This window comes from Zosterops lateralis (genome assembly GCF_965231275.1).
Source record: "Zosterops lateralis genome assembly, chromosome: 12".
Classification (NCBI taxonomy): domain Eukaryota; kingdom Metazoa; phylum Chordata; class Aves; order Passeriformes; family Zosteropidae; genus Zosterops; species Zosterops lateralis.
Window position 1 is genome coordinate 3,126,750 of NC_139772.1, and position 26,214 is coordinate 3,152,963.

Consider the following 26,214-nt stretch of genomic DNA (forward strand, 5'->3'; position numbering starts at 1 on the left):
TGCATTTATTTTATTTTATTTTACTTTTTTTCTTTTCCTCTTACTAAACTGTATTTCTGACTTGGAGCCTCTCACTCATTTTGCTTTCAAACCACGACAGTGGGATAAAGATTCCCAGCTGCAGCTGCTCTGTCCTCTTGGGGATTTTTTAATGACACCTGAGGATGTTGGAGGTGACACAACAACAAACGCATCTGAATGATAAAACTGGAAAGCAAAAACCAATTTTTTAAGCCTATATTTTTACTCTACCTAACACAAGGGTGTCTGCAGTCCTGTCTGAGGCTCCTGGCTTGGCTTGGAACAGGGAAAACGTAGTTAAGATCAACATCCTGATTTGCTGCCATGGAGCACTAAATCACTCATGTGCACACTTCTGAACAGGAGTGTGGGGAGGAACATTCACTGCCAAGATGAAAGGGCAGGACTGGTGCTCCTCGGGAAGGTACTGCAGTCACAACTGCTCAGGGAAACTTTAGCACCTTCCCAAATCCAAGGAAAACAGTGGATTCCAAGCAGAGCTCAGCCCGAGCAGATGTTGGGCATGAGCATGAAACAGATTTTTGAAATAATAATCAACTTTAAGATCCAGAAACATCAGAAAGAGGCTCAGGAGCTGTGATCAAGGTCAGACCCAGGGAGCCTACAAAAACGATAGGGAGACTTTTCCAAGAACTGTGTAGGGACAGGACAAGGGAGAATGGGTTTAACTGAAAGAAAGCAGGTTTATATGGGAAATTAGGGAGAAATTCTGCCCTTTGGTGTCCTGCACAAGGTTCCCAGAGCAGCTGTGGCTGCCCCTGGATCCCTGGAAGAGTCCAAGCCCAGGTTGGATGGGGTTTGGAGCACCCTGGTCTTGCCCCCATGTCCCTGCTGGGCTTTGGGCTGTGCAATTTCCAATCTGTGCAGATCTACTGGGAAGTGAGGAAGGATTTGGAGAAAAACTGTCCCAGAAACTGCAGATTTTGTAGCTGTGGGTGAGTGAGCCACCAGGTCCTGACTGTAACTCCATCACACTGTGGCCTGCAGCAGCTCTCAGCCTTCATTTTGCCAGCCAGCAATCTGTTGATTTAATTTTATGTTACAACCCTTGGTTATACCTAAATAGATCAGGAACATGGCCCTCAGCATTCCACAGCCATAATTCACGTTGAACTAACCAAGGGCAGCATATTTAGACCATCTGATGGTCCACAATCCATCTCACAGGTCATTGCAGTCTCCAGGGTCTGAGGAAACCCACAGATGCTGCAATGCTTGTTTTCTTTGAAATACAGAAAAGATCTTCTTGCTGAAAAATAAGTATTTTTAAAAATTATTATTTAGCTTTTTCCTCCCCCAGGTCGAGTGATGTGTAATTCCAAATTTTTGAGGAAAATGAAGGAAAACACAAAGAATAAGAGTCAGGTAAGTCAAGCAGCCTGGTCTTCACTAAGCAAATACGATGCACCAAGTTCCTCTGGTTGTTATCTGCTCCATGAAGGAGCTGGAATTCTGAACAGCAGCCTGGAAATGAAACACGAGCTGTAACTTTACTCGTGGTGCCAATCAGGGAAATTAATACGACCTGACTGGTCAGGAAAGTGTGTGTCAACAGCAATGTGAAAATAAAATTGTGAGTGTGGAGCAGAGGTTGCTTGCTTTTCTGAAAAAAAAAAAAATAAAAAGAAAAATAAAAAGGAGAAGAAGAAATTAAAAAAAAAATAATAAAAGAGACAGTCCTCAAAATGTGGTGCTGATTAACAGCTCTCATGTGAGCTCCTCGTGAGGGTGCCTAAGCAGGAGGGTACAGGGTGTTTGTGCTTCACAAGGAAAATATTTATACCTTGTACATAACCAGAGCTGAGAAAACTTGCTCGAGGTCTAAATAGTGTGACTGCATGAATTAGGCTGATGGCTCCTCTGGTGGGCAAAGGGGGTGTTTGGTGAGGATTGTGGTCAGTGCAGACCTGCATAAAACACAAAAAACAGACCTGCAGCAGGGCCAGGTGAGCATAAAACTCTGCCTTTGTAATAAACCCCTAATCCACTGGGAGTCATCAGTGGTTTTGACTAATTTTATAATAAATTACCAAAAAAAAAAAAAAAAAAAAAAAAAAGTTTTTTTTTCTCTTGCTGAAGAGTCTTCCTCCTCTCACAGCCAGTGAGCACATGCTCATATTTTTTTTCCCTTCTAGACAATCATCTTCATTAAAGGTCTGTATCTAAAATAGAGACCTGTGGTAAAGGGAAGGATGTGAATTAAGTATTATATGTGAATATAAAGGGGGGAAATATGGAAATATGGAAAGGAGTGGGCAGTTGCAGCATCTCCCCAGAACCCTGCCACTGTCCCCCAGCTCCTCTGCACTGCTCCCCACTCTTTTCTGGGGCAGGGGAGGGACCCTCCACTGCTGAGACAAAACCAGAGGGTGTCACAGGGAAACCTGAAGTACAAGACCCCCTTTCTCTTAACCAGATAAAGGTGGATATGAGCAAGAAAAGTTTCTGTGCAAATTAAATCAGTTTTGCCTCCTTGCAGCCTGTCATGATGGCAACAAATCTGTAGAACTGGAACTACGTGGAGGAGCCAGACAGCCCCTGAACACCAGCAGCACAAGGCAGGGTATGTCAGGAGGAGAGCTGAGCTCCATGACAACTCACACTTGACCCTCACTGATAGAGCTGAAGAGGGTTAATCACAACCACTCTGCACCAGGGACTAACCCAGGGGCATTGCCCTGGAACCAACAGCTCCCAGTGCTGAAATGCTGCTGCACTTGCTGCTGGGAGAGTGAGCCTTGGCAGACAGATTAGGGATGCTGGAAGGGTCACTGGGATCTCAGACAGCATAAACTAAATGTGCCAGAGTTTCTCCAAAAAGCTTTTTCCAGCAGTGGTCACACAAGTCCTTGGTAGGGATGTGGCAGGGGTTGATCAGTGCCTTGGCTGAATGGCTGGGGCAGCTCAGTCTCCTTTAGTTCTACACTGTCAGAGTCCAAGGCTTCCCTTTGGACGCCCTGGGACCCGAGGAAGGGAGTTTGAATCCTGGACAGGGGGTGTGGAGCTGGTCCAGGGGGGTTGGAAACCCTGGCACAGAGCCCAGGAAGACACTGGGTTTGATTTTAGTCCATGGGAGAGACTTCTGACATTGAGAGAGGAATTATAAACCACAAAGGTGTGAGAAACAGTAGTTTAGCTCAGCACAGGGTGGAAAATAGTGTTGTTTTGCATTTTTAGAATGGAGCTGAATGGAGGACAAGATGGAGCATTTAGGGCCACACTCGGGGTTCTTCTTCTCCCTTGGCCTCCATCTTCTGCTGTGATGGGGGCACAAAGTAGCTCAAGGAGATTGGGTCAGAGTAGAGGTGACCCTTTCAGTACAGGTGATAGGTATTGGCACAGAATTGTAAATAATGGACACGTAATTATCTGTATAAGAGGACAGTGACCTCCCATCTGGGGAAGAGTCACCTTTGTGTCCACGCTGCTGTTCAGATCCCAGCTGGGCACAGAGAAAATTGTAAGATAAGAAATAATAAACAGGCAAGAAACCTTGAAAAACAAGACCTTGAAGATTCCGCTTCTTTCTTGTGACCTGTCTCAGGACTTTCAGAGGACTCTCAACCACCTGAATCTGGGGTGAAGAACTGAACCCAAGACTGCACCACTTGGTCCCTCTCTGTTCCACCAGAACAAGTTCTTCCCTTCCAGAGCCCATTTTCCCTGCCATTTCCTCCCATAAACCAGTCAAGCCTTGTTCTGTGTTAGGTTAAGCAAAGCAGCAGCACTAAAAGGACATAAAAATGAGTGGCACGTTACAGAAATATGAATGTGCACCACGAAAGGTCTCAAACTGACCAAGATTTTCATTAAATAAGAAAGTTACAAAATTTAACAGCCTGGCAGCCTCCACCTGCTGCCTTACTCTGCAAGTTGTCCTTCTGAGGTTTAGTCATGGACAAAAGTATTATCCAACAGGAGTGAGGGAGAGAGAATCCAGCCCACTGGAATTTTCAGGAAGAATTCTGAGTGCAGTGCAATCCCCACATGTTAATGCTGTTGTTTCAAAGCCCTTCAGTCTCCCACTGCTCCTCCCCATCTGCATCCTGAAGGACAGGGCCCTGTTGGCAGAGGTCCCTTTTCCTAAGCAGTAACGTCAGGCTTTAATTTTTTCAAGTCATGGTTGAAATGAAAAAAAGAAGGGGAAGGAAAAAAGAAACAAAACCCCAAACCCAACCCAGTTACAGGAACGGAGATTGGGAACGAGAGAGAAAGAGAGAGAGATGCCAAGACATGATGAAAAAATTCTGTTTCTTCTCCCTGCTGCTTGTACTGAGACTCAGGTTGCTGTGAGAGGGGAAATGAAGATAATTAGAACAGGTTTGGAAGGTGGACTTCAGAGTTAAATCTCGTGTGGCAGGAGGTGCAGATAGCAAGAGGCAGAGCCTCCCTGCCAAGCATCACATCTACCTTGGAGCTGAGTTCCAGCAAAACCACTGAGAGTCTTTCCAGTGATGGCTTGAGAGCATCAGATCCAGCCCCATCTCATCCCAGGAGACTCAATGCAGAGTGAGGGAGTGTTCCTGGGGATCTTCACACCACAGCAGGTGCAGGAATGATGCCAAAATTATCTTTCTGAGGCAGAAACTCAGGCACTTGTGCAAAGGAGTGACTGATTTGAAACTATAGGGTAATGTTCAGGTCTGAGTGAAAGAACTCAGTTGAACATCCTCCTCTTCCCCTTCAAGTCTCATTTCCCTGTGGCCCAACCCTCACCAGTTTGTCATCTTTCTTAGGAGCAGCTTTCTCATCATTCCAAGGACGCTTGGGTGAAGATGTGTCATGGTTTGAAAGCAACGTTTGAGAGGCTCCAAGCATGGTTTGAGAGGCTCCAAGTCAGAAATATAATTTAATAAGAGGAAAAGAAAAAAAGTAAAATAAAATAAAATCAATGCAATAACACAAAGGAGCACTGACAGAGTCAGAACACACCCTGAGCAGGGTGGTGGGAGCAGTCCAGGTGAGGGGCTCTTCCTGAAGCAGTGATCCCACAGAAAGGTCTGGGAGCTCTGCTCCTCTGGGAATCCAGTGGCTCAGGGCTGCTTGTCCTGTCCCAAATCCCAGATTCTCTCCAGGTGGGAATGCTTGGCTCCTCCCCCTGGGCATTGGGAGCATCTCCCAATGGGATGAGGAGTCGTGCAGTGGCTCCTTGATGGCCCATTAAACAGAGAGAGCTCCTGGAGGGAGTTCCCTGTGAGTCCTGGGCAAGGCATTGATGGGCCATGAGCAGAAGAGCCCAAAGGAGGGGCCTGGGAAAACACTGCCCCACCTGGTTCCAACAGCTCATGGGGATGGTGAGAGAATAAATACTTTGTGTACATCCTACACTGCAACCCAGGACAAGATATTAACAGGCACACGGGATTACAGAGACATCTGGCTTCAGAAAGCCCCAAACTCTCACCATCAGCCCTGGCAGTGAGCTGTGCTTCACTGGGGAGCAGAGTGGGGAGACTGACTGCAGATCCTGGAGCCAGGAATGGATGCAATGGCTTGGATGCATCAGGAATATTGGACAAGTGTTGGAGTGATCACTGGGTCAGTGCCTGTGTCTTCACCAAACTTCCTCTTCATCAGAAAACTGCTTTTTTAATTGCACACACATGGCATGGAATGAACTTGGCCAAAGTGTTTCCCAATCTCCAGTGCACTCCAAGGAAGATGTTTGGGAGAAGTGTTTCACTACCTGTCCTTTTGCCTCTCTAGTGGGAGAAGAAGGGCTGAGGATAAAAGGAATTTCCATCTCTTTCCGTGTGTGTGGGTTGTTTTTTAGTTTTCCGTGCTCTCTGAAACGGCTCCCACAGGAGCTATGCAAATGTAATGGCTAATTTGACAAGCTCAGATGAGTCATCTTTCAAAACCATTACTGTACAAAGTGTAACATGATTTGGAACCGTCTCCTGTCTGTGAAAAGCGATATTACTTTTTTTTTTTTTTTACCCTTTCCTTGAATCAAAGGCAGATGCAAACGTCAAGGTTTGTGCACAACACATCCCCTCCCTCCTCTTTCCACTCTGGGGTTAGCAGTGGGAGCTGCAGACTCTTCTTTGCAGTTATTCATAGGTAAAGATCCACTCAAGGGTTCTCTTCCAGCCCCATCTCTTCAAGGAAATAACTGTAAGGCGGAGAGAACACCATTTATTTTTCAGTGTATTTTGCCATCAGTACAAAAATAAATCGTGGTGCCTGTGAGTGGAGAGGGCTGGGGAGCAGGTGGTGCTGAGGCAGCCAGTGAAACCCGAGGAACGCTGAGAGAGGCATTTCACTGCTGCCAGCCCCATGACGAGCTCCACGCCACATCAGGGCTCTGTAGCTCTTGGAGCTCCAAAAGGAAGCGTGTAGCAAATTCCTGAGGAGCTGAATGGAGTAAAAGGGGGAAAAAGGAGGAAGTGCTGAGTGTTTGGTTGAGGAGCACCACTTGTACCACGAGCATAAAAGAGAAGCTGTAGAGAGAGGAAAGACAGACTTGTGCTTTTTCAAAGGAAAAATTCCTAAAAGCAGTGAGAGGGGGGGGTGGATTTCTGGGTATCTCAGTGTGAAATAAAATCCTGGCTCGCACATTGTCCCTGCCAGATGTTTAGTGCAGAAGGTCTAAATAGGTAGAACAAGAGCTCTGAAATCAAAGTTGCTTAAAAGATAACTCCAGGGTGGCAGGTGCTGACAGAGGAGCTGCAAAGAGAGGCAGAAATGGGACCCTGAGGGAGAGGAGTTAAAAGTGGTGAATTTTATTGTGTGGCAGGTGAGCAAGACCTCAGAAGGGCTGAGCTGAAAAGAACAAATTGGATTTGATGAATAACTGTTAAATGGGCAGATTGGGATATTTATGCAGAAACCAGAGCCTGACCAGGACTTCAGGTAGGAAGCACAGGGAGGAAGAGGAAGAAACAAGCTCCAAGGCCTTGGCAAATGCATGATGGAGGATGCTAAATATATGATCTTAAAAATCCTGGGAGAACCAGGAGAGACTGAAGACTTGGGTGAGTAATTCCAAGAGAAAAAAAGCCAGAGAGGAGGAAAAGAGTGTGGAGGAAAGGCTGTGCCAGTGGTAGAAATGGCAGAGCAGGGAAAGTTCTCCAGATCCAGAATTATTTCCAAGAAGAGCAGAGGGAAAGCAGAGCCAAACCAGCAGAAAAATTTCCTCTAAAATATTTTTGTACGGACAGTTAACCCCAAACTTAGCAACCAGGGCATCTGAGATACAAAGCAACGCAGCCACTGCTCTGATCTCACAGGGAAAGGCAGTTTCCCCACTGCCAGTCAGACCTGGTTGTTTTCCTCGGACATCTGGAAATCCCAACGAGTGGTACTGGAGGGGGTTAATCCACCTTTCTGTTTTCCAGCTGGATCAGCCAGCCCAGCCCATTCCTGTCCCTGTACCTCCTCAGTGGCAATGCAGCGTGTTTATAAAAATAGCAAACAAATCATTTGACAGGGAGGGTTGGAAGTATTAAAAAAAAAAAAAAAAAAAAAAAAAAAATTAAAAAAATGCCATACTTTCCCTATTAAATTTTGATAGTCTCCCAAAGGCTTTCAGTATATTGCACACGTCCAAGCTCTACCACAGAATAATTGAATCATAAAGACTAATTCCATGTGTCTTCCCAGCCTGTGCACGAGTCAGGGAATGCTGTGGGCAGGCACAGGCTCCAGGAGGACATGGCACAGGAATCCCTGGATTTCCACAAGTGGATGGGAAAGCAGCACTTGTCCCTTGGCAGCCCAAGGGGCATCTCCTCTCTATGAGAAGGAAACTCTGCACTTTGTTTAATTTTTAATTTATTTTTTTTTAAAACAAGTGGGGTTTTTGCACAGCTTGGATATTTTAACCCTTCCTAACAGACAGAAAAGGAATTTTGCCAGCTTTTTGAAGGCTGTATTTGGAGGTACTCACAGGTGAGGTGAGCCAGAGGGGTGCAGCATCACTACATCCATGGGAGAGTGGTGAGGGACCTCTAAACTGCCCAGGGACATCCTCCAACATCTCCTTTGTTTGAGACACTGGGCTGAGCTGAGTTTCAGACTCTGGAAATCAGTTTCTGGCCCAGCTCAGACAACAGATGCAAGTTCCCAGATCTGTTAGGGAAAAATTGTCTGGATTCAAGTATTTTTAGCCCTGGGCTTATGTATGGGTCCTGTATAGAAGCAAGAAGTTGAAAATAACCATGGCAAGGTTATAAAAAGCTGCTCTAGCTGGATATAGGCAGTGCAGTGACACCAGGGGAAACCCATGAGAGAGAGACTTCCCCAGAGATCCTTCACTGCTGCTCAGCAAAGCTCACTCACACTCTCAGATGAACTTGATGGACCTGTAAAGGACGATAAATGAGAGAAAATAAAGTAAGAAACCACCAACGGCTAAGTTACGGTCAAGAGGATGATGTTCCAAAAGTCCAAGTTTTGTAGGTTCAATGCCAGCAGGAGGAGCATGACTTCCTTTCCCCTTTCCCTTTTCTCCTTTTCTCCTTTCCCCTTTCCCTTTTCTCCTTTCCCTTTCCCTTTCCCTTTCCCCTTCCCCTTCCCTTCCCTTTTTCTCAACCATTTCCAGCTGATCCCGCTTTGGAGAGGCCTTGGACTTTCCCTGAAGAAGGAGGGGGTGTCATTTTTACAGGCAACACAAAGGTTCTTCACATCAGAGATTCCGAGGGAAGCTCTGGCTCGGCCCTGGAGCTGCAGCTCTTTATTCCAGGGATGACAACACTCCAAGACAATGTGTTTGCAATAGCAACAGCGCCGGTTCACGGGACAACCCAGCTCCCTCCTGGCAGCTCACCCTTTCTTATTGATTTCACTGAGCTCAGAATATAGAAGAACAAACGAATCTTTCTGAATATCTCTTTTTTTTTTTTTTTTTTTTTTTTTTTTTTTTTTTTTTTTTTTTTTTTCCTATGTATTTCTGTATTTGGTCCAAAACCGCGTGGAATATTATTTTTTTTTTCATGTCTGTTACCGTCTTTATGATCATTTCAAATGAATTTCACCTCTAACCTCTTCCCAAGGCTCTAAGTGTTGGATGCTACACTGTGGACAGGGTTAAGCTTTTCCTACTAAAGCATTTAAGCCTCTTGAGTGCTGAAATGTGACCTAAACACCACCAGTTTCCCCCTAAAACACGAGGGCTGACTTAATTTCTGCATTTGTTATCATGAAATGCAAGTAATTATAGCTTTGACCTCTTGGGTAGGGGCCAAGCTCTGAGTGTAAGAGGTAAACACAATAAATAAATACCTGTAAAACACGATCCCCCTGCTCTGAAAACAGGGAGCATTTTCTGCATTTCCAACAGAGTTGGGAGAGAATTCGCTGAACACTCCTGCACTTTCATAGAGTCCCTGGTTTTAGTTACTAGAATAATAATGCAGGGACTGTAAATAGGGTTTATGACTTTTTATGAGAAAGCCATGCGATGCTTTTACAACTCTCACAAGTAATAAATGTCTACATCAATTTGATTGTTTTATGTGGGTTTTCTTCTTGCCTTACGCCCGTGGAATGGGTTGTACTTCACTGGAAGGCCACTCGAAATTCTGACATCTCAAAATTTGGTCTAGTGCCAAATCAGGAGAAAAAAAAAAACTTTTGAAAGCCACATTTTCTCTTCAACCACATTTTAAAAAAAATACATTATTTGGAATGAAATAAAATAGCCTGTTCTGATAAAACCAAATCAGAACAAAATACCTTCCTTTATAACATACATTATTCAAAGCATAAAATTAAATCACTTCTGTTATGAAAAGACACTTAGGACAGAAAATCAAGTCATTTCACTCCGACAAGGTCCAAACACAATACTTCAAAGTAGTCAAAACAAATCTTTGTTAAAAAAACTGAAGCAAAACTTCATTGACAACAACATACTCTGATCGGAAGTCTGGATTTCAACTGGATGGCATTTTCCATTGAAAAACTGCCAGGGAAAAGGTTTTTTTTTTCCCCTGCTACCTCTAATCTGATGTTAGCATGGACAGCAGCGCTTGGAGTTTAAAATTGCAGCAAAAATCTGAGGTTTCCCAGAATTTGTTTTCCCTGACTCCAGCAGCAGCACCTCTGGGCTTTGCCAGCTGTGAGTTAGAGCACAAAAAAATGGAAAAACACCCCTAAGCAGCCAAGGTGTTCCTAGAGTTGTTAATTAATTGTGAACATCACTTTTAGAGCCCTGGCATTGAGGTAAATCCCATCAGAAAGCTTTCCAGGGGGATTCATGGCTGGTTTCATAGGAGACTTTCTGTGGATTGTCTCTCCAAACACTCCTACCAGGTCTTTTCCATGCTGTGCCCATAGAGAGGTGGGAAATGAGGGCAGAGGCTCTGGAGGCAGGGACACAACCTCTCTCTTTCCTCTCACTTGATGAAACCCATTAGACCTGCTCCCAACAAGGCGTTATGGGCATGGATGATGACAAATCCTATAAAAATTTTACCATTCATTGCTAAAATCCGCTGCAATCCTTGGCTGCCACCACTGATCTGCAGCTCTGGATGCACTGACCACCAAGGGACTTCAAATTACAACTCAGAAAAATCAGTGGGGAGGCTACAAACATGCAGAGACATGGACAGGAAAGTTTTTAGGGTCTATACAATGAGATTTTTTAATGGTTTTATCAGGAAAAGCGATGTCAAAGTAGAGTTTGTGCTTTGGGCCAAGACCAGTGGGGTGTTTGGTGGCTCTCAGCTCCGGCAGAACTGTAGCATCATGTCACTTGTCACTAGAACATCTGTCTGAGAAGGGGACACAGCCCTTTGCATGAACAAACTTGTCTTGATGCAGAAAATTCCAGGAGTTTCACACTTCTGCTCCCCTTGGAGCTCTCACAGCACGTGCAGCACCAGCTCTGCCTTCACACGTCAGTCTGAGGCCACGTAATGCCAGCTCTGAGAGGAGTTTACTGCAAGCTGAACCTTCTTCCTGCAGAAATTAAATATTTTCCTTGTGAGATCACTTTTTTTTTTTTTTTTTTTTTTTTTTTTTTTTTTTTTTTTTGCTTAAAGGTTGCAAAAGTGACCCTTGGTACCAGCCCAGCTCCCCTGGCCTCGTGGTGACCCTGTTGCTCCATGACTTCCTTCCCTCTGCTCAAAGGCACAAAGACAGGCCACACCTGCCCTGGGTGGCTTGATGGAAATATCCAGAAAATATCCTTGGAAGCGTGTGCCAGCCTCAGGTGACCTGTAGGATCCCCCACTTTCATCCAAGCCTCAGATATTGCTCAAGGCAAAACTTTTAAGATGCCCTGAATGGCAGAAAATATGACAGGGAATGATGAGCGTTGTGGGTGGGACAGAAATAACCCAAAACAAATGGGAAAAAAAAAAACCCTGTCAAAACATTTATAGACTCCTTGATAATTTAACAAGGGTGGGGAGGATCAATTTACAGATAGTGTCTCCTTCTCTCCTCACTTCTCCCTGCAAGGAAATAAATGACGGACTGGAAAAGGGGAGCGAGCGACAGAGTGAGTTTGGGGAGAGAGTAGCCAAGAGTTTTATTACAAGCCTGTTCCTCATTAAGGCCTTAGCAGCCTCACACACAAAAGCTAATTACTGTTTTTATGTCATGTTATTTTGATTCATATTTCCTGTCTGGAAAACAGACGGGAGTTTTGGGCAGACAGCCAAGGCGAGGGCCATGGAACCGCGCGAGAGGGAACCTGCCCCGGCCGCGCAACAGAGGAGACAAGAGCCTTATTTTTTGGGGGGATTTTATCATTATTTTTTTGTTATTTTGGGGAGGAAATGGGAACTTTCCATGTAGGCGTAGTTTGGTCCCAAAAAATTTGTTGTTCTCCAGGGGTAGTGGAAAGAAAGAGATGTCCCAGGGCTCGGTTCTGGTCAGGAAGTGCCCCTGCAGACAGGGACGTGCGGCTTTCCAGGCCTGGACACAGCTGGCTTGGACAGCAGGGAAAGTGAGAGCTCCACAACCAGGACAGCTTTTAGGAAACAAATGAATTCTCCAAAGACTTTAAATGCTATTTTTGTCCTCTTATCGATGCAGTGGTGATCTCCACAGGGCTCGTGTCAAAGTGCTGTGGGAGGGAAAACAAAAACAAGTCGCCAATGGTGATGCTACAGGTTTCCATGAGGTGGCAGCAAGGAAAGAAAAAAAAAAGGTACCATGAGCTACCTCTCTCCTGCACAAGAATTTAATCCAAGAATGTTTTCTGCCTACGTAAATATTTAGTCCTTATTTACATCCTCATTTCAGAAGCTTTCAGTGCTTCACAAGCAGACCAGCAACCAATCTCTGTCCCCACCTTCAGGGAAAGGGAAGTTAATTTATAATTTGGGAGAGAAAGAATGGACTAAATGAGTGGTCTGAAGTCACATCATTTTACTTTTCATCTGATCAAGGAAAAAAACCATCTCAGTCTCAGCAGCAGTGGAGCTCTTCTATACTACAGCATTCCAGACTCTCTGTAAATGGAATATCATGCAAACCCTTAGAGCTCCAAATTTTTAGCTGAGAAATGGTGATGAATAGGAAATTACTGGTCAGAGCTATTACAGATATCTGCTGTAAATGGGGAACAATAAAAAATATTCTATAAAAATTAAAAGATGTTATACAATCCACAGTGAATCCTTCCATTGCTCAATGTCATCTTCATTTCTGATTGCTTATTTCCTTCATAATTCCAGATAAAGGAAAATATTAATTACTTTTTAAAAGTAAAAAAACCCAACCCAACAATTTATAAGACTATTCAAAATTCATGGAATTCTAACTGAACACATGGATCACAAAAAAGCTTCTTTTTTTTTTTTTTTTTTCTGACCTGAGCAGCAGAATTCTAATTCAACAACTCAAAGATTAAACTTTCCATTTACACACCCATCACTACCTGCTGCTTTGCAAGGTCTATGGCCTGGAAGCTCATCCCTGAGGCTGCTGATGAAGAGAAGGGATATGAACAATCACTAAGAGTTTTCTTTTTTTAAAACAAATTTATTATGAAAACTTTCCACTCCTTTCTTTTCTTCTTGCCAATGCTGCTCACAACACCACGTGTAATAAACTCATTCAGGCTATAGAAAGTGTGTTACAATGCCTGAGGCAGAAATAAGCTTTGCTCAGGAGAATAAAAATAGGTGGAAGACCAGGATGAGGTAAAATCCCTGAAAGAATCCATTGCAAAATAACCTTCATATTCCCTGGGTCTTCTCTCAGTACTTCCTAGCCCATCCCAGCCATGCTGGGGAATGACATCCTGGAATTTTGGGCCAGTCAGTTGGATTTCCTTCTTTATCCCATTGCATGGCTTGGTGCTGCGGCCAAATTTCCAGGCTCTTCTGACCAACAGGTGGCCAAAAGGATGGCATTTAGAGATGGCATTTAGAGAGGGCATTTAGAGATGGCATTTAGAGATGGCATTTAGAGATGACATTTTCCTTTTTCTGTAATCTGACCATTTCCAGGTCAAAATTAATCTCTAGAGGAATTCAACATTTCATTTTTTCCTTTGCATGCTCCACTCAAATGCTCCATCTCTGGGGTGCAGCCCCTGGATTTTTGAGTAAGTCCTGGGACAAGAATCCAGCACAAACCACAAGGAAAATATTTGACGGGCAAAATCTCCAATTACCCAGGTGGGCACCAAGCCAAACATCAGGGCCATGTTCTCACCCTTTTTCCCAAGACATCAGGGAATATCTAAAGCTTTATAAGCAGCCAGGATACAAGATTTGTTTCAGGCTTGAGAGGCGGAGCTGCAATCAGAGGAGAATTGAGGGTGCAGGGTCACAGCTCTTGTGGGCAAAGCTCATCCTTTCCTTTTGGAGCCCTCAATCCCTGCCAGGCTCCTGCCAGCAGAGAGAGAGAACTGCCCCATGCAGAGCAGCCACCCCACAGAGCTGACGGGGGAATAAACAGGTAGAAACAGTGAGAAGCCCTGAAAGAAATATTGCAGAGATTCAGGCTGCAGGGATTACATTGCAGTGATTAATGTTTGACCCCTGTAGCTGTTTTCTGGAGCTGGAACCTTCATCCCCCCTTGGAGACACCACGCTGTGTTCCAGACCCCATCCCAGGAAGGCAGCAGGGATGCAATCATACTTAGGACGAAAATTGAAATATTTTACACCAGAGGAAGAAAACAGTCTCTCGGTTTTGTTATTTTTTTAATTTCCCCCAGCTATTCCTGCTGCTCGTTCCTCCCTTCTCTCCTCACCATCTCCCACCCTGGCAGCTCCAGCACCCTTTGCAGCCTGAACTCAGAGCAGACAAGTGTTTTATGAGCAAACTGCAGCACAGAGAGACATGGGGCTGCACGGAGAGAAAACTCTGGTTAACTTTAATTAAGTTTGCATTACTTTTCCCAGTAGGACCCCAAATTTAATGGTATTATGTTTTAAACTGTTTGGCAAGCCTGAGAAAACAGTTTAGTGCATTTCACTAGTAAAAACAAAAGCTGTATAATAAACCAAGCCTCTGTTGAACCAAAATAAGAAGACATTGATCCTTCTGAGCGTGCAGAAATTTCTTTTGAAAGATGACACTGTTGACTGTGTGCCGGGACTGAGGGCTACTTTTCCAGTTTGTCCTTATTTTCTCCTGACTCCAGCAAAATTGCCACCCTCTTTCTTCATTGTGACTTGAGAAGGAGGGCAGGAATTTCATTAGCACCTTAGGAAGACAGTTCAAAATAAAAAAAAATAATTAATATTTATTTAAAATTTGAAGATTATAAAAATGATATTCTGCTTAGGATCACTCACAACAAGAAGAAGGGGAGTAAGGAAAGCTGCAGTCCTTGCAGCTCCCTTCTCTCCTGCATCCCGAGTTGTGAAGCACAGAGCCTCGGATATGCAGGAATGGGATAGAGAAGCTCATGCAGAGGTCAGAAACACCAAATGTAACCACTGGATGACACCCCAGCTATCACCACTTACCCTCTACTGGGAACAGGAAATTACTGGATATCACTTCTGGTAAATGCTGACTTGTCAGCGGTGAGTAAGAGCCTGGTCCGAAGCCCACTGGAGTCAATAGAAAAGGTGTCCCCTGACTCCAGTGACCTTTGGATGAGTCTCTAACAGGCTGGAGCTGTGACTCCTGCAGCTCTGCTGGAAAGAGAGAGAAGGCAGGGCTGGCAGGAACGTGCTGCACCTCTGATTTAGATACCTTATTCATGGGTCAGGATGGTCCTGGCTGTTGGAAAGGACAGAGAGAGACCTCAGGGCTTTGTGTGACCACCTGAAACTGCAGAGTGATGGCAAAAGGTGACAGAGGTGGCTCCTCCCTGCCCTGTCCACGCTGAGCAGCTGCCCTGGGATCCCTGGGATGTGCGACCTCAGATAACGTTGGGTTAAGGGGGAATATTTTCTCCCGCGGTGACCTCGGGTCCATCCTGTGAAATGAGATACCCAAAGCCTGATCCAAAGCTCACTGAAAGGAGCAGGAATGTTTCCATTGGCTTGCCTGGGCACTGGATCTCTAAATATTTGGTAACTCAAATCTAAAATGAAAGCTTTTTTTTTTTTAAGCTTTAATTAAATTCCTGTGCTAATTCAGAAAAAGGATCATTTCAAGGTCAAGGACACTGCAATTATTTCTTTAAAATCTTCTTACGACTCACTGTTTATGGGGTTGACTCTTATTTTTTTCCCTTAAAGTTACTGCAAGGATCCTTATTTAAACTATAAATCGAATTAAAACCTCACATTTAATATTTAGTTATGATGTGGTTAAAAACGTTATGTGCCAGGCAGTTGCTCCTTTATTTACTTACAATGTTGTCTTTAATGAATGCCAAACCCATGCAGCTCAAATGAGCGAGCAGATGCCAAGTTATTAACAATTATTACCTTTTACAGTAATTTTTGGCAGCCTTTCACTTTTTTGGTGGTCTAATAATTTCAAAACAGGGAACTTTGAAATATTACACCGATCCCAAACAGCACTGTGGATTGGTCGACTTCCTCTTTTCTGACTTATTCCAACTTGTTTCCTATTGTGAAATATTTTTCCACCCAACATTTGCCCAGCATGGAGTGAGGTTTACCCCTGCAGCTAAAAGCCATCTTCCTGATGAAAAATAACAACTCCAGAGGTCTCCAGACCATGTCCAACTACTGTGTGCAGCACACAGAAAGGACAGTCAAGAGCCCAGGGCGGGACTCAAAGGGAGCCCTGAGCTCACTCTCAAGGTAAACAAAAACTTATGAAATTAATGGATCCTCCCAAATCAGGATAAACGTTGCCATGTCAAGGGCCACGTTTGCAGCCCCAGGTGAGGCCTCTCTCTCTGCTAAAGCAAAACAAAAAAAAAAAATCCCCCAGGGTTGTTGCTAAAACTCTTCAGAACATGGAGTTGGTTTAAGCTGGGTTTGTCTCATCACAGCTCACAGTTTTGGTGGGTGAGCAGGGAATTGTGCCATCCATGGGGGGTCTGAGGTTCCCTTTTCCATCCCAGCTCTTCTGCTGCTCTCTGTAGGGTCTCCAGAGCCAGTTTGGATGGATTAAATTGCCTTTGTGTGCTGGCTGGGAGCAGGCAGGGCTCAGCCATGCTGCACCCATATGGGAGACATGGCTCATTTTCAGTGTCCTTCTCATTTTTGTGCTTCTCTATTCCCCACTAAAGGCAAATTCTCCACTTTTCTTGACTTTTCAAGGGTCTCTCTTGATTTGTTTGTTGTTCTTAGGTTTCATGATGGAAGCAACTTTGTCTTTTGCTGACACTCAGGTGTTGCATCTTCCTAAAGCAAAGCTTTCACTCTTCATTTCTTGTTAGGAAAAAAAAGAAAAATGCTTAACTGTGTTCATTAAATTACAGGAAAAGCCCTTGGCAATGACATCATTTTATAAATAATATTGTTGATAATGGTCAAAAACCTACGAAAAACATGGAAAAACCCTGGAAGGTTGTGGTGGTGCCACAATCACAGTGGGGAGGAACTCACACGTGGATTTGTGTGGGCACTGGTGTTTGAGAACCAGCTTTTCCTCCCTCTTTCCAATCCTAAACATGAATTAGCATCCCCTTGTCTCGGGACTCATGCCCAGAAACCTTGACTGTGAAGCTGCAGCAGGATGGAAAACAGGGTTGTGTTGGAAGTCACACAAACAGTGTTCACTCCTGAAGAGTTTGTGTTTCCCTCTCCAAAGCTCAGGAACCGTGGCCAAATTCAGGATTGGTTTTAACGGGGCACCTCCTGCTTTCCTCAGGTTCAGGTTTGACCTCCACTGTTTATGAACCCTGCTGTTAACGCTGCTCTGGACCTGCCAATCATTTTTACTGGGATAATTATTCCTCTTCATTTCCATGGGTTTCCAGAGGTTGATGAGTTTTCCAGCTGCCTCTGGAGTCAGCACAAATGCCTCTTTCTCTGTGGTGGAGGCTGAGGGTGTCCAGCACCACTGTGGACACTTGAACAAGGCAGAATGGGCTTATCCAGAGCCCCAAATTTATCACCGTATTGGCAAAAGAAACTGTTCAATTTTTGGTGAATCATCACCAACTGTGTCACTAAAAGGAGGGTAGAAAAAACCTTGAAGAGTGGTCATTTTGGGTCTGAAGGTTTTCATTTCTCATCTTCGTGTCTTGGGCACTGATGTTCACTGGAATTGTCTGAGTTTTGTATCACTATTGAAACAACCTGATTTATTTTTTTTTTTTCTTCTTAATTCTTGGACAAGAAGATTTCAAGGCAAAACAACTTTTCCAGCACTTAGTGTATTTTAAGTTAATTTGTCAGTGTCATAGATATTAGATTTTTTAGGACAAAAACCAGATGCTGAACAAAATGAAAATGAAATACTGACCCTTATCATCAGCTATCAAAGCTGCTTGTCTCCCTTTTGCACGTTTCATATTTCATCCTGAAGAGAGGGAACATTTTATTTATTTGTTACACTCTAAAATATCTCGAGTGGGTTAGTTTCTGCTCCTCTAACCTAAACACTCCAAGGATGTTTCCTATTGCAGGACGATGTTGCATAACCAAAGCGAGATTTAAAAAGCCACTGGGGTAAAGTCTGTAAAATTTATGGTGTAATTTATTAAAGGGACACAGTCTGCTACTTTTTATAGCTCTGTATGTGCCGTGTACAAGGGTAGCAGCACCCCAGTGAGCAGCTCTGGGTGGGATTGAGAGTCAGCAAAACGTTTCCATTTACATATGGTAGCAGTTTATTAGGAAAGCAGTTTATTAGGGAAAGAGATTCAGATATTTAAAGTTCCGCCGGGAGAAGCCCCCAGCACCCCTTTTCCCAGATTTAGAAGAGAATTACAGAGGCAAGCTCAGCTCCTGAGCTCTCCCATCCTGTCTGGACCAGGCGTTTTCCATGAAAATTTGTCCTTCCAGCAAAAATCACCTTGACACTGGGGACAAGCAGCCACAGCAGAATTGTCTTCTCCAGAATATGCTGGGAGCAAGGAAAACCTATAAGTAAAACCACAGGAGACAATTTTGCCCAGAGAAGCTGTGGCTGCCTCATCCCTGGAAGTGTCCAAGGTTGGACCAAGGTTGGCTCCAGTGGCTTGGAGTCACCTGGGATAGTGGAAAGTGTCCCTGGCCACAGCAGGATGATCTTTAAGGTTTCTTCCAACCCAAACCAACCTGTGACTCTGATTCTAAGAGAACTAGGAATAGTTGCTGCATTCCTGAAACTTCTGGACATTTATTCTTCTTTTTTGGGGAGCCTGCAACAGCTCAGAATCCACCACAGCCTGATTTCCTGCAGAAACTCCTTCCAAGGTGGAGCTCTGCTATTAATAACCCTTAACTAATATTGTTATTTCTGCTGTCACTCTGCTCATCAATAATTATGTCCCCCCCCCCGACGTGATGCAATTAATTCCTGTGCTGCAGCAGCACCTACTCAATCCAGGATTAAGGGCACGTTGTGTGAAGCGTTTCACGGACAAGTAACAAAGAGTTCCCTTGTAACCATTCCTTTGAAAACAACATTTCCTGTTTCGAGGCTGAGCAGAAATGAGACCACACAAGATTTACAATGAGGGAAGAATTGATTACAGAGCTTAGCAGCCATTTTCATTTTTTCAGGTTTATTGTTATTTGTTATTGTTATTATTAGTTTGAGGCTAAATTAATAACGGAGAGTCGACTTCTCGCTTGGACTTTGGAGCTCACAAAGAGCTTTTCATAGCGCTGATAATTTTCAGAAGCTTAAGAACCAGCTGCACACACTAAAATGCCTCCCTTTCTTTCACATGTGGTGTTTGCACCCTACCCTGTGCCCACTGGAGACTTACAAGAGGTCAGGTTTGGCTGGGTAAATTCCTTCCATTTTACAGCTCTGGAGGACACCAAGATTACAGCCTTGACAAGCCCAGAAAACATATTTTAGACATTTTCTTGAAATTGCTCTTTCTGTAATTCCTGTGTAGTTATGGAGTCATGAACTCCACTGGAAGTGAGAAAAAAATTCCCACTGGTTGCACCAAGGGCAGCGTTAAATCAGAGGTTTGGAGGGTGTTGGCTCTCTTGGCAGGGTTAAATGAGAAGTAGTTTCAAGAGCTCTGCAGCAACCTCTCAAAACCTCCCTGAAAATATCCTGCTGTGCACGCTGAGGACACGTGTTGGTTTGTTGTGCTGTTCCTACCCCCCAGATGGCTCCAGCCTCTTAAAACACATTTCCATCCTCATCCCAAAAAAAAATCTTCAACGCCAAACCCACACCCTGCTGTCACTGTGTCCTTCCCAAGAGCTGCTATCCATTCTCAGCTGTGCCTCTGTGGATACACTTGAGATTGGGTGAAAAAAAATAATTTAGGCTGAATGTGAGGTTTTATGTTTTTAAAAATTGAAATAAATTATCATATTTTAAAGTTATGTTTTCCTGAAAATGATTCTCTCTCTCCCTCTCATCTTTGAGATCACTGCAGACAGAGGAGTTCACCAGGCAGGCTGAGCTCTTCAAATTTCCCTGGAGAATTGAAATTTGGATTGTGCAGAGAGAGGGACAGATTAAATTCCCTGCAAGAGTTCAGGATGAGAGCAGGAGGATTCCTAGTGGTACCCATAGGAAAATCACTCATTGCATGTTTGTCCCCCTGGCATTTTTCAAAACTCTGCTCAAAAACAGAAATGGAAGACTTTGAGAAAGCCCCTGGAGATGTTGGGATCTTTGCAAAAGAGGGATAAATTCAGTGGAAATTCCCCTTCTCTGTCTTATTCCCAGAACTGGACAGGAACTTTCTGTCTGATTTGCATTCTGAGATTTAGCCACACTCCTCTCCCTTCTTCTTGCCAAGTTCCTTTATTTTGGCCCTATTTCCTTGCTAATTTTTCTCCTATTCTCCATGTCGAGGGGATAGAAGGGAGAAAAGACTTTTATAGCCATCAAAACATGTCCCACCACTCCATTTAGAGGCAGAAAGGGTGGCAAAGAGGCTGAGCCAGGACTTTCATCCAGCTGCTGGCAAGAGGCAGAGTCGACCTTCCAGGTCCAACTCACCGTGTCCATCCAGCACTGGGGGATGTTCCCTGTAAGGTCCATCTCAGCAGCCAGGGAGAGGGGAGAGAAGGGAAAAGCAGCCCTTGGGGAGTCTGTTATAACAGATTTCCCTGGAACTGTGTGGTCAAATATCCTAAAACGCTACACGAGGGTGGAAAATTGCTTGGGGTGGGGGGGGTGGACCAGATGGAAACATCCTGCTGGCTGCGCTCACAGCACGAGCTGCCAGATGGGAAAGGCTGGCCAGGACACCAGAAATGGGATGAGGATTCCATGGAGGCAGCGATATCTGCAGGGATTATCCATGGAAATGGAGAGGAACGAGCTGCCCTGGTGTGGGACAGTGCACAGACACAGCAAAGGCAGCTCTGGGCTGGCAGAGGATGGGGAGGAGATGCTGTGCTGGTGTGAGGAGAACTGCAGCTTGAACTGGGGCTGACTAAAAGAGTTCCTCTTTCCCTGTACACTGGTCACAGCACATTAAGGGTTACTTTAACATCATTTAATTAATTTAATTTAAAATTAATTTAATTTTTATTTTTAAATTTAAAAATTTAATTGCATGCCCACAACTGACAATATTGGCACAAAACCCAGACCTTAAATGTTGCATTAATCTTTTTGTGCTGGAGACTCTGTCTGTAAAAGAAAAAAAAAATAATAAATATAAAACGAATAAATAAAAAGGAAATGTGCCGGTTCATTTAGAAATGAGGGCTGAGAGCAAATAAACAAATTATTCAGGCATCCTAAATCTGTATTCAAGAGCCATATTTTAGAGTAATGCTTCCCCTTCTAAATGAGTTATAAATGGAAAATAAATATTTAGGAGATTTTTATAAGAAAATTGCAAACATGACTAGGACGTGTCAAACATCAGTTAAAACACATCAATCCGAGGGTTTATAGCTGGTTATAAACCTGGGCTGTGACCAACTTCTGGTCTCTATAAAAACCATTTGTCATTTATTAAAATGGCTGTTTGGTGCATTTAAATAAACGTAGCATTTATTAAGTGTTTTTAAGTGCGTCATTAGTGGGCAGTGCCATTATCTGGAGCAGGAATGTTGAATTTTGGGCTTGTTCCCTGCCAGCAGCCCCATAACCAGAGAAGGACGGCAAAGTGTGTCCTGAGACCTTTTCTTCCACAAGCATCCAAATTCTCCAGCCCCACAGGCTGGAAATTAGGGAATAAACATCTCAAGCCTGAATAAAATGAAAATAAAGGAATAAATAGGAATAAGAAGCTGAATTATAGAATTATTTAGATTGGAAATGGATTGATGAGCTCAACCATCCCCCCAGCACTGCCAAGGCCAGCCATGTCCCCAAGTGTCACATCCATGTGGATTTAAATTCCCTCCAGGAATGGGGACTCTGCTGTCAGGGCTGGAAAAACCTTTCCATGAAAAAAATTTCCCTGATTTCCTTTTCACTCTGCCCCACAGCGATCTCCTGACTGACCTGGAAATTTGTGGGTGACGTTTTAAAACTCCAAAATTTTACAGTGCAGGGGAACATAGATGGGAAGTGTCTATGTTAGACTGGAATAAACCTAACTCCTGTGGGTAAGGATTTATTCCCTGTTGGAGAAATGGCCAAATATCACCAGCTGATGTGGTTTTGAGCAGATCTCTGATGGTTTTGAGTGGATCTACATTGGTTTTTAGCAGATCTCCATTTGTTTTGAGCAGATCTCCATTGGTTTTGAGCAGATCCCCATTGGTTTTGAGCAGATCCCAGAGTTTTGAGCAGATCCCTGTTGTTTTTGAACAGATCCCCTGCATTTTTAGCAGATCCCCAGTGTTTTTGAGCAGACCTCTGATGTTTTTGAGCAGCTCCCCAGTGTTTCTGAGCAGATCTCTGATGTTTTTTAGCAAATCTCTCGTGTTCTTCAGCAGATTTCCAGTGGTTTTGAGCAGATCTCTGCTGGTTTTGATCAGATCTCTGCTGGTTTTGGGCAGATCTCTGCTGGTTTTTGCCAGATCTCTGTTTTTGCCAGCCCTGCCCGGCGGTGCAGTGGAGGAAGGGCTGTGGAAAGATCTCACCCTGCACTCAGGGCACGTCTTTTGCCTCTCCCAAACCCCCTGGTGATCTGGGAAGAGGCCCCGAGGGCACATACCATTGTCCTGAAGTCAAACTTTATTATTTCTATAAAGAACAGGCTACTTGAGACCCCGTTTGCTTTTGAACCTGGGAGAGCCCATCTGTGGAGTAAAAAGATCCAATATATCACCCTGCTAATAAGTTTTCCTCAGCAGTTGCTAAAGTCAAGTGTTAGTCTTCAGCTGGAGTCTCATTTTTAAAAAAATAAATAAAATAAATAAATACAGACCACTGGCTAGGAGATGAAAAGTATCCTTTCAGCCACTTTATAAACTTACCTCCCACCCCAAAAAGAATTAATATTTCAAGCCACGGAGCAAAAGGGCTGAGATTTCAGCAGAGGAGAGAGGCTTTGTGGGGTGGGGATTTTTGATCTTTTTAGCCCCTGAATAAAGACTTCTTCCATGGGTAATTCCATGCAGAAAATGAATTAATGCTGTATTAATGTAATGGCTTTTCCTACAAATCTATCACGTGAAATACCAAGAGAAAACATTTTTATGATGAGCAGCAGCCTCTGATTGAGGGGGAATAGGAAGGTCACAGGGACAATATTTTCTTGGGGTTGTTGACACATTAATTTTTACAGGTTGGACACTGGCAAGAGGAAAAATTGAAGCCTTTTCTTCTTTTGAGGCCCTTGCCACCATCTGATCTCTGATGTCAAGGCAAACACAGTTTTGATCTCTTTGATATCTTTTTTTTATTTTTTCCCCTCCATTTTCTTTGAGGGAAGTCCAAGTTTTCAGTGCTGGGCTGTGAATTAGGTCTCTGCTGTTCTGTGAACTGCAGGGAGAGCTATGGAAAGGCTCAGTGAAGTCTCCAGGGTCATAAATTCCCTCCCAAGCCCATCTTAAAGAGTTCTTATCTGAACATCACTTTTTTTTTTTTTTTTTTTTTTTTTTTTTTTTTTCTGGGGTCCTGAAGAACAGTCTGAACACATTCAGCTCCCTCTGAGATGATGTGCCTGAGCTGGCCAGGCTCGTTTTCCTTGACGCTTTGGAACTGAGAAGTGAGATTTTCCCCCTTTTTTTTTTTTTCTCCATCTATTTCCACTGCACAGGAAAAGGAGCTTGGAAAAGAGGGTTAATATATGATATGTTAATATTCTTACACACCTTCATGAGGAGAGGTGTCATCAGGAGCTGAAGGTACTCAGAAATTCAGTTTTATTACTCCAGAAGCGTGGTATCCTTCAGCAGCTGGATTTCATGTTTTTGAACATCATACACCCCGTCACAGATCCCACTTTGGGCTGTTTAGGGAGAGATTTTTCCAGGTTGGGATGAAAAAACAGAATCGGCCTTTTCAATGTTGGGCGCCAGATTGTAGCAGCAACTGTGGATGGCAGGGACAAGGAGCTCTGCAGACCTGAGATGTTCTAGAAACACATGGTTTTATTGTAAGGGTCGTGGGCAAAGAGGGCTTTGCCTTCAGCCACCAGCCTGGGCTGGAGGGAACCCCAAAGAGAAAGAAGGGGAGAGAGAGAGAGGGTAGAAGAGAGGGTAAGGAGTAGGAACAGGGTAAGAGTAGGAGGAAGAGAGCAAGCAAGAGAGCAGGGGAAAAGCGTGGGGGAAAAAAGCAAGAGAGCGAAGGCAAGAGCGAGAGAGCACTCTGTTACAATACATTCTATCTCTTTTTGTGTTGAATATTCTAATTTACAGTGACCAACCGGCGCGAGATACAAAACCTACAAACTTTGCATGCAGCCTATAAGAACTACTATATTAACATGTCATTTTATTTTCTAAATGCCAAAGACTACTTTTCTTATCAGTTTTCTCCCTGATACCTTGGCAGGGTGGAGAGGGGCAACATTCCTGAGTCCTTTTGTTTTCCTGTCCTTCCACCCATCTCCAGCTCATCCCCATCTTCCTGCCTGCCATGATCACATCTCAGAGCTGCCCTTCATTTCTATTTCACTCACAGGTTTTCCATCTGCGGTATTTCTTACTAGACAATCATATCCATATCCCATGTCCCATATCCATATCTTCCTGTCCCATCTTTCCCAACAGGATTTACCTTCTAAGTGGGAACTTAGAGCTTCTCAGTCCTCCTGGAACAGGAGTCTCATGGTGGTGCAGATCCAGCTCAGGATCTGCTGCACAGGAGCTCTTTGAATCTTTCCCCAAAGCAGAATTTATTTTGCAGCTAATCCTCTCCTGTTGCCTGTGAGAAGAAACACAGAACACAACCCTTCCTGTGCCCAAATCTGCCATGTCCTCCCTGGCTGCTTTGTCCTCTCGTGACCCTCACTGCTGCTTCAGGATGAACCCTCTGCTTGGAAATTTAGGCTGGAAATTCCTTCCCGTTTCCAGCAGGACCTGCCTGTCAGCAGGATGTTTGTTCTTGATTCCCAGATGGCCTGGACATTAAGAATGGTGCTGTACAAAAGGTGCTGTGTCATACACTGAGGTCTCCTGGAAGTTTGGATTTGTTGACTCCAAAGAGCTGCAGATCCAAAGTGTTTGCCCATGGCTGAATTAGGGCTGTAATTAAAACACCACCTCAGCAATTAGGCACATAATTACTGCTCATAGCCATGGTAATGATGACCAGGATGAGATGCACAGAGCCCAGCAGTGACAGGAGGCATTTACAGAGGCTCCTTTGGCTTAGAAAATGGAAGATGTTGGGTAAAACCATCTCCTCCAGGGCACACGGAACAAAGCAATAAATAATGGGATGAAAGCAGTGGAAAACCTTCTGGTGGGATGTGTGCTGGGCACTGGAACAGGATGGGCTTTTCCCTGGTGGGGGACACTGAGTTTCCTCAGCGGTGTTTGCATGAAAAGGGATTTGTTTGTGTGGGGAATCCTCAGTGTGGATGAACACAGGGATCGCTGTCTGCCCCACCAAGGGCTCCAACCCTCACTGCATCCACCACAGGAGCTGCTCCAGGGGCTGGATCCGCTCCCAAAACTCCCTTTTGGATGGGGTGGAGGATCCAGCACCAGGGCAGGGAGTACACGAAGCCCCTCCCACCCCCAAAAGCACAGGAATCACTCCCAAACCAGTTACCCCTTGCAGGCACTGCCTCTGCCTGACCTCTGGAATGAGGCAGCACTCACAGGAAATCCCTGGTGCTGAGGTGAGGAGCTGCCTTATCCCAGGTGGGGCATTGCTCAGCAGAAATGCATTCTTTTAATTATTTTATAATTTGGAAGAGACTTTGTTTGGAGATGGGCTTGGGCCTCCAAGGGTTGTGATGGGGCAGAGCTCATCCTCAGCTTCCTCAGCACCAAACCCTCCCAGATTTAGGATGGGGAAGGTGAGGACAGATTAGGATGGGGAAGGTGAGGAGAGATTGTGATGGAGAAGGTGAGGAGCTGCCTCCTCCCCATCAGATGGCTCCAGGAGAGGAGAGATTTCTCAGAGAAATACGATTATTTTTCTCATTAAAAACCCAAGTTTTTTGCTTCACTCTCCTGGAGCCGCCTGCTGGGACAGGGTTTGTGGTGCTGGGACAGGGTTCGTGGTGCTGCTCCCCTTTGGGAGTGCCCCAATTGTTTCTGGGGTTGCACACACATCACTGAACTTCTCTTCACACCTTTAATGTATATTTATTTGGACAGGAGCACAGCAATCTAGGGACATAAACCCCAGCACCAGCCTCCTCTGGGCTGCACAGAAGGCCACCTAGCTCTT